This window comes from Lissotriton vulgaris, chromosome 7 (genome assembly GCF_964263255.1).
Source record: "Lissotriton vulgaris chromosome 7, aLisVul1.2, whole genome shotgun sequence".
Lineage (NCBI taxonomy): Eukaryota > Metazoa > Chordata > Amphibia > Caudata > Salamandridae > Lissotriton > Lissotriton vulgaris.
The window spans coordinates 1,575,795,814-1,575,803,793 of NC_141695.1; the positions used below are offsets into that span (position 1 = coordinate 1,575,795,814).

General features: G+C 43.3%; 1 non-coding gene across 1 annotated transcript; it reads right to left on the bottom strand.

The window, feature by feature from the left end:
- Positions 1 to 5,182: 5,182 nt before the first annotated feature.
- Positions 5,183 to 5,294, bottom strand: LOC147706025 (U6 spliceosomal RNA). The gene has a single exon (XR_015298474.1). It is a non-coding gene; the product is annotated as a U6 spliceosomal RNA (small nuclear RNA).
- Between the last annotated feature and the right edge of the window lie 2,686 nt (positions 5,295 to 7,980).

Consider the following 7,980-nt stretch of genomic DNA (forward strand, 5'->3'; position numbering starts at 1 on the left):
TCTAATGCTGTTGGTGGGCAGCAGCACTGGATTGTGCCACCCACCCAAGCAGCCTGTAAAGTATGGCTCAGGCCTGCCATTACAGAGAGTGTGTACTGCCATGTCGACTTGGTAAGTACACCCACTTACCAGGCCCTAAATCTTCCTTTTTCTACATGTTAGTCACCCCTAAGGTAGGCGCAAAGTACTCCTGTGGGCAGGGTGCAGTGAATATGAAAGGTAGGACAAGACCTGGTGCGTGTGGCATGTCCTGATAGTGAATTACAGCCCATTTAGTTTTTCACTATTGCAAGGCTACCTATTCCCCAAAAGACAGAATGGGAAGCTTGTTTCTAACATCTTATAAACATAACTGGCCCTGGGAACAAGGTAGGGAAATACAATTTAGTATGCCTGAACTCAGAATGTAAAGATGCATCTTTTATTGAAGGTGATTTTTACATTCTGTGTTTGAAATTACCACTTTTAGAGAGTAGGTATGTCCTTGCTCAGTCATCCTGTGTGCCTCTGCTGGAATGTGAAATGCCTATCTGGGTATTGGATGACAGAAGGGTGGGGAGCAGGATTGGCTTCAGATAGTCTAGGTGGGTCAGGAAAGGGCTGAATACACCTGGGCTGCGATGGGGGAAGGGGGAGGAGATTTCCTTATACCTCAAATTGCCTGGTTTGCCTCTGAAAATGCCAGCTCCCCCTCCTGCCAGGAAATCACACCAGAGAAGGCAGAACTGGTTCTGGCTGGGCACAGACACTCTCTGCCTAATAGATCAAAGGATTTTAGAATAAAAATATTGGGCCCAAACCCCTGAAATTTAGAACTCTTTTATATCAAGAAGACAGCCAAGAAGAAGAGCTGGAGAAGCTGCAAAGGAGGAACTACCACTTTGCTGAATGCTTTGCAGTGTTGGCCTGCAGTGGCTGCTTCTTTCTAGGGCAGTGAAAGGACTGAACTGAACTTTCTGCAATCTACTTTTGTGAGTTTCACCAAGAGCTTGAGATAGAGCTTGCCCCCTGTTCAAGAAGTCTCAGGAACAACAAAGACTTCAAGTTCTTCTGCCCTCAGCACTGGGGACTGTGTGTTTTGTGCTGCAACAGATGAAAAGCAACCAGAGGACGTCTACGACACAGCTGCACACAGCGTGTACTGAAGGCACCTCAGAGGGCACTGCTGCGACACCACACTGCGACCCTGGTCTCACTGATGACGCCTGCTGATGCCACTACCGAGCCACTGCTCGCACCGTGACCTGTGGGCACCACACTCCTTACTGTCTCGCTGCATGATGAATAAGTATGGGCGGAAAATCCGTTCCGCTCGCAGTTTTTTGCCGGATTTTCGGTAAATTTGCAATCCGCGAGATTCGCGAATTTCCCGCAAAATCCGCAAATCCGCGAGCAGCGGATTTTATGGCTTGCTCGCACTGTTCGCGTGAGTTCGCGGCTTCCCAGTTCAACTTCGCGCCCCGCGAATAAGCGCTAAATTGCAGAAATACGATCTTAGCAAAACTGAAACTACTTACCAGGTTCAAAAGTTCAAGCTCATCATTAGTAGCCATTTCCTGTAGTGCTTCCTGAGGGGCCCCTCCAGAGTTCAGTTGCCTACTTGCAACAATTATGTGACCCTGCTCTGACCCTCAGAATAGTTACACAAAGGTCCTGAATTACAGCTAAGGCAGACAAGCAGGAGCCAGGCTGGAAGTTCAAATCCAGTGACACATTAATCAGCCCCTAATTCATTATTGTCAGTTGGGGCAGGGCAGGTGTTGTAACTAATTTTGCAACAATGAGAGCACTTAGCAAGTGCAAAAGATCACTAATCAGGAAGCACTAAGGAAGCAGGTGCCAGCTAAAAAAATATTCTGTGACACATTAATCAGCCCCAAATTAATTCAGGTCACTTGAGGCAGGGAAGGTGTGCTTTGCTTTGCCACAATAATGTACACTGGACAACCAGAGGGTGCTGTGATGAAACAGAGGGTGGCATGGGTAGGCCAGAGGGTGGCATGAGTAGTCAGAGAGTGGCAGTGGTGACAGAGAGTGGCAGTGATGAAGAAGAGTGTCCCAAACAGGCTGGACACGTAGAAACAACAAGTTCGCAAAACTTGCGACCCGACAGGTAAGTTCGCGTTTGCGAAATTGTACAAAACCCTCGCGAACTGGCAGAAACCCGCGCGAACACAAAAAAAAAATCCGCAAATTCGTGAGAATTCGCGGATTTTGCGGATTGCGAGTTCGCAAATCCGCAAAATTCGCAAACGCGAGATTCGCAAAATTCGCCCATGCTTAATGATGAAGCCTTGGCACCACAGAGGGCACCGCTGTCATGCCGCACCACGACCATGGTACACTGACTACATCTGCTGACGTCGCCACCGAGCCACTGCTCACACCATGACCTTTGGGCACTGCACTCCCCACCACCTTGCTTCACAATGATGCCTTGGTATCCCCGATGCCACCGCTTCATGCTGCAATTGACGCCGCTGCTTGCACTGTGGTTCATGGGCACCGACGACAACGCTTCAGCTATGACGCCGCCGCTGCTTGCACCATGACCTGCCAGCACAGTGACGCTCACCGCCTTCATCCCGCACCGCAACCCTGGTTTCACTGACTATGCCATCTGACGCTGCCACCGAGCCACTGCTCGCACCGCGACCTGAGGGCACTGCTCACTGCACAGCTGCACTTCGCACAGCAGCACACAACGCCTGCTGATGCCAGCGCTCCTGACTCCAACTGAGAGAGATCGACCTGCAACGCTTGTGACTTTGCCCGACGACTCCTGCACCGACCTCCTAAACCGACACCTGCAGACAAGGTGTTTTTGGAAGCTCAACAAGAGGTGGCAGATGCCCTGCATTTCTAAAAGTTACTGTTTGTGGGTCTTCCCGACACCGTAGCTGGCCTACGACGCTGCGGTCAGCCAGAACTATTTGGATTTGTTTGCTCACGATGCCGTGATAGCCCCACACGGTGCGCAGTCAAAATATCATTTTTTTTTTATATCGACCTACACTAATATCGATTTTTTTATATCGTAGGGACAGTAAATCAGTGTCAAGTATATCGATCCCCAGAATATCGACCTTAAGGTAAGTAATATTGTTATTTTTTTATATCGAAGTAAGTAATATCGTTAGCAAAAATATTGTTGTTAAGAATATCGATATCTATTTGTGTTATGTATTTTAGTATGTATTTTATATGTATGTTTAACATTTTTGTAATTTTTATTATTCTAAAATATATGCATTAAATGTTTAGAGATTAGTAATTTCTTTGTAAGTACATTTTGCGTTTTAGTATCAGAGTGATTGTGGGTTTATAGGGAATAGGGTGGTAAGTAATTTAACTATAATTAAATAATTAATATGTTTTTATTTATTGTTATTGAATATTAATTTATTGTTAATTAATTATTAATTTGTAATAATTGTTATTAATTGATCATTATATTAATTATAAGTATTGTATTATTGTTTTTTATTTATTGTTATTGTTAATTAATGTATTGTTAATTCATTATTATTTGGTAATTCATTTTTTTTAATCGCTTCATTGATAATTACAGTAATTATGTTATTTTCTATGTGTGGCGGGTTGTCGGTTTATAGGGGTATAGGGTGGAAAGTAATTTCATTATAATTAATTATTGTATATGTTTTTATTTATTGTTATTGATTAATAATTTGTGGTTAATTAATTATTACTTGTTATTAATTGATTAATGTATACTTCTATTAATTATAATTAATGTATTATTATTTTTTCTATTCTTATTGTTAATTCATTTATTGTAAATGTATCAGTAATTGGTAATTAATTATTGTTATTTATTAATTGATAATTAATTGTGTTATTTTTTATGTGTAGTGGGTTGTATGTTTAGGGGGAATAGGGTGGGAAGTAATTTAATGTTATTTAAGTAAATATTTATTTTATTTTATTGGTCTTTATTATTAAATTATTAATATGTTATTTATTTTACAAAAATTATTTAATTAATAAGTATGTTAATTTAACCCCTACGCTATCCTACATTTTCCACCCTGTTACACTCACCGGAGTTTGAATAGTAATTTTAACCCAGTCGCTATCCTACACTTTCCCTACTGTTGCACTCACTGGAGTGGGAATAGTAATTTTTACCCCCTACGTTATCCAACACTTCCCCTACTGTTGCACTCACCGGAGTGGGAATAGTAATTTTTACCCCTACCCTATACAACACTTTCCCTACTGTTGCACTCACTGAAGTGGGAATAGTAATTGTTACCCCTGTGCTATCCAACACTTTCCTTACTGTTGCACTTACTGGAGTGGGAATAGCAATTTTTACCCCTACGCTATCCAACACTTTCCCTACTATTGCACTCACTGGAGTGGGAATAGTAATTTTAACAACTACGCTATCCAACATTTTCTCAACATTTACACTCACTGGAGTGGGAGTAGTAATTTTTACCCCTACGCTATCCAAAACGTTCCCTACTGTCGCACTCACTGGAGTGGGAATTGTAATTTTTACCCCTAAGCTAACCAACTATTTTCCTACTGTTGCACTCTCTGGAGTGGGAATAGTAATTTTCACCCCTACACTATCCAACACCTTCCCTACTGTTGCACTCACTGGAGTGGGAATAGTAATTTTAACCTCTACGCTATCCAACACTTTCCCTGCTGGTGCACTAACTGCAGTGGCAATAGTCATTTTCATCTCTACGCTATCCAACACTTTCCTTACTGTTGCACTCCCTGGAGTGGGAATAGTAATTTTAACCCCTAGGCTATCCAACACTTTCCCTACGTTTGCATTCACTGGAGTCGGAATAGTAATTTTGACCCCTACTCTATCCAACACTTTCCCTACTGTTGCACTGTTTGGAGTTGGAATAGTAATTTTACTCCCTCTGCTATCTAATATGTTTTGTATTATTTTAGTTAATTTAGCATATAAATAATTTTAAAAAGATTAAAAAGAATGTTAATGTTTAAATTTGTTATATATATTTATTTAATTTGTATTGATATTATTGTTTTATTTGCAGAGATGTATTAATAATTCATAAGGTATTTTTTAACAATGTATATGCTATTAAAAAAACTTCTAAAACATAATAATACGTATGTATATATCATATTGTATGAATATGTTTAATTAAATTATTATTATTATTTTTTTTTTAACATGGAACGCTTCACGAATATGCGTGTCATCCTTGTGCAGGGGCGATGCTAATCTTCTCTCTATCGTTTTAATTTTAGAATATGTGCTGCCGAACCGAAGTGAGCACATGTTTAATTTAATTTTTACATTATATATATATTGCTTATACTTTTTAAACATTTTAAAATATTTTAACTGTTTATTTTTAACAACTATATTTTTGACATCAATAGTTCTTTTCTCAAAATTTTTGTACTTACCTTAATGTAGATAGGATGTCGATATTCTTGACATTGATATCCTTGCATCGATATTTCTGTAGGTCGATATTCTGACCTTCGATATTCTGTCAGTGATTTCTCCGGACGGAGCTATCGATATCAAGGAGCTGTTTTTAAAGCGTATTTTGATCACTGTGGATTTTTAAGTACTGTCTTGTGGATTTTTATTGTTTTTGGTCTTGTCTTAAGTATATAAAAATATTGGATATTTTTCTAAATTGGTGTGGTGTCCTTTTGTAGTGCTTGTACTGTATCACTGTTGGTTATGTGCAAATGCTTTAACACTGCCTCAAAGATAAGCCTGACTACTCGTGCCGAACCACCAAGGGGGTGAGTAGGGGTTATTTTAGGAGTGTAACTCCCTTATCCTGACTTGGAAGAAGTGTCCCTATTTAGACGAAGGTGCAAGCCCTTGCCTTCTAGAGACCCTCAGTTCTAACATTGGTTGTCAGCGGTGGGGATAGGACTTGCGTTTGCACTTGACTTACAATGATTGGTGTGCACTACCACCAAAATGCAGACCATTATGTACCACATACTTTTGTTTTGGCCTATTTTTGACTTTGCCAGCTTGAACTTTCGCCTTCATCATGCCTGAATCAAGAACATCGTCTGTTGCATCCATGGAAATTGCCTTTGAGGAGGATAGGTTGGAATCCTACAATGTGAAGGAGTTGAAAGCGATTTGCAAAAACCTAAAAGTCCAAGTCAGAGGTCTCACTACGAAGGAGGAGCTGCAAAAGGCGCTGAGGGCCTGGGTAGCAGCCAGACATGCCAGTGAGCAGTCAGGTATTCTCTGTGGGGAGGTGGAGGAGCCTATTCCTAGGGTGGAGCTGCTTTTGGGAGGGAGATCCCCCCAGGATAGGTAGCAGTGGTTTGTCCCCAGAGGAGCTGGAGGAGAGAAGGGAAGCCAGGAGGCACAAGATAGAGCTTGAGAGGCTCAAGATGAGTCACAGAGGATGGTATTAGACCATGAGTGTGGGCATCAAGGAGCTGGAATTGGAAAGCAAAACCAGCAGGAGTGGTGGCAGCAACTCTTCAGTACAGGCGGATAGGAGTGTGCACATTCCTATGAATGTAGGTAAAGAGTACCAGATGGGGGATGACACACAATGGTGGTTTCAAGGGTACGAGGCGTATATTCATATGAATGGGGTCCTTGAAAGGAACTGGGGGGCAGGGTTGTGGTCTCTCTGCCTGGAAGAAGCCAGGGATACCCTGATAGCTTTGGGTAAGGGGCAGAACCTCACCTATACTGACATGAAGGACGCCAGCTTTGGGTAAGGGGCAGAACCTCACCTATACTGACATGAAGGATGCCATCCTCACCAGGTATGGACTCACTCCTGAGAAGTACAGGGATCAGTTTAGGTCCAGTAAAAAGTGTGTTGAAATGTGCAGAATCATTCTGCAGGTCATTGGATGGCTGAATAAAGGGCAGTAATGTGACAGATTATCAGGGGCTCTACAATTTGATTGCATGGGAGCACTTGTCTAGTCTATGTTTTGCAGATCTGCGCCAGCACCTAGTTGATAGTAAGCTGACTGACCCCAGGAAGCTTGCTATAAAACCAGACCGCTAGGTGAGTACCAGGGTCCACAAGAAAGTGTTTGGAGGAGACTCAACCAAAGGTGGGCAGGATCCCCAGCAGAAAAGTGGGAGGGACAAGGGTAAAGCACCCTAGTTCTCTAAAGGTCCCCAAACTAACACCCAGGGTAAAGGTTCCCCTTCCCCGTAGATAAGAAGCAAGGGATCTCATCAGGAAAGCCTGCTGAGACCGTCCCCCGCAAGTGTTTTGCATGTGACCAGGTGGGTCACATGAAGGGGGACCCCAAGTGTTCAAAGGGGGCTCAGCCCAAGGTGTTGGCTAGTGTGACGCTTGGGGAGGAGTTGTACCCACAGGAAGGTGGGGACCCTGCAGAAATGACCCTCATCTCACTAGGGGACAGTGAGATGGTCCCAGGAAACCAGGTGCCCCCTAACGCAAAGAAATACAGCAGTTGGGTGACCTTCAATGTGAAAAGGGTAGAGGCTCTCAGGGATACTGGAGCCAGTGTGACCTCAGTCCGGTGTCACTAGGTCTCTGAGAAGCAGGTAGACCCTGGGGTACTCTACCAAGTAATTGCTGGCGACAATTCAGAGCCCCATTGTCTGGTGGCACAGGTTCCCTTCCAATGGGGGTGGTCTCAGGCACCTTGAGGGTGGTTGTGAGCCCTTCCATACCTGTAGATTGTCTGCCAAGTAACGACCTGGAGCAGTCCTTATAGAAGGATGTTGAGCTCAGGTCTCACTTGGAGATGCTTGGGTTGCCAGAGTGGACATGCGTGTCTAATCAGTCAATGGTGGCCAGAGAGGTTGATCAAGAGGACTTGGAGCCTGAAACAGTGGCCCAAGTCCCTGCCAAGCGAAAGGGAAAAGGGCACGGTAAACCGGCCCTTGACGTTCCCACGGACCAGGAGGAGGCAGACCTTGAGGTGGATGCCCGGTGCCTACAGGGGAACAGGTAGCTGAACTGGGGGACATCTCTGAGC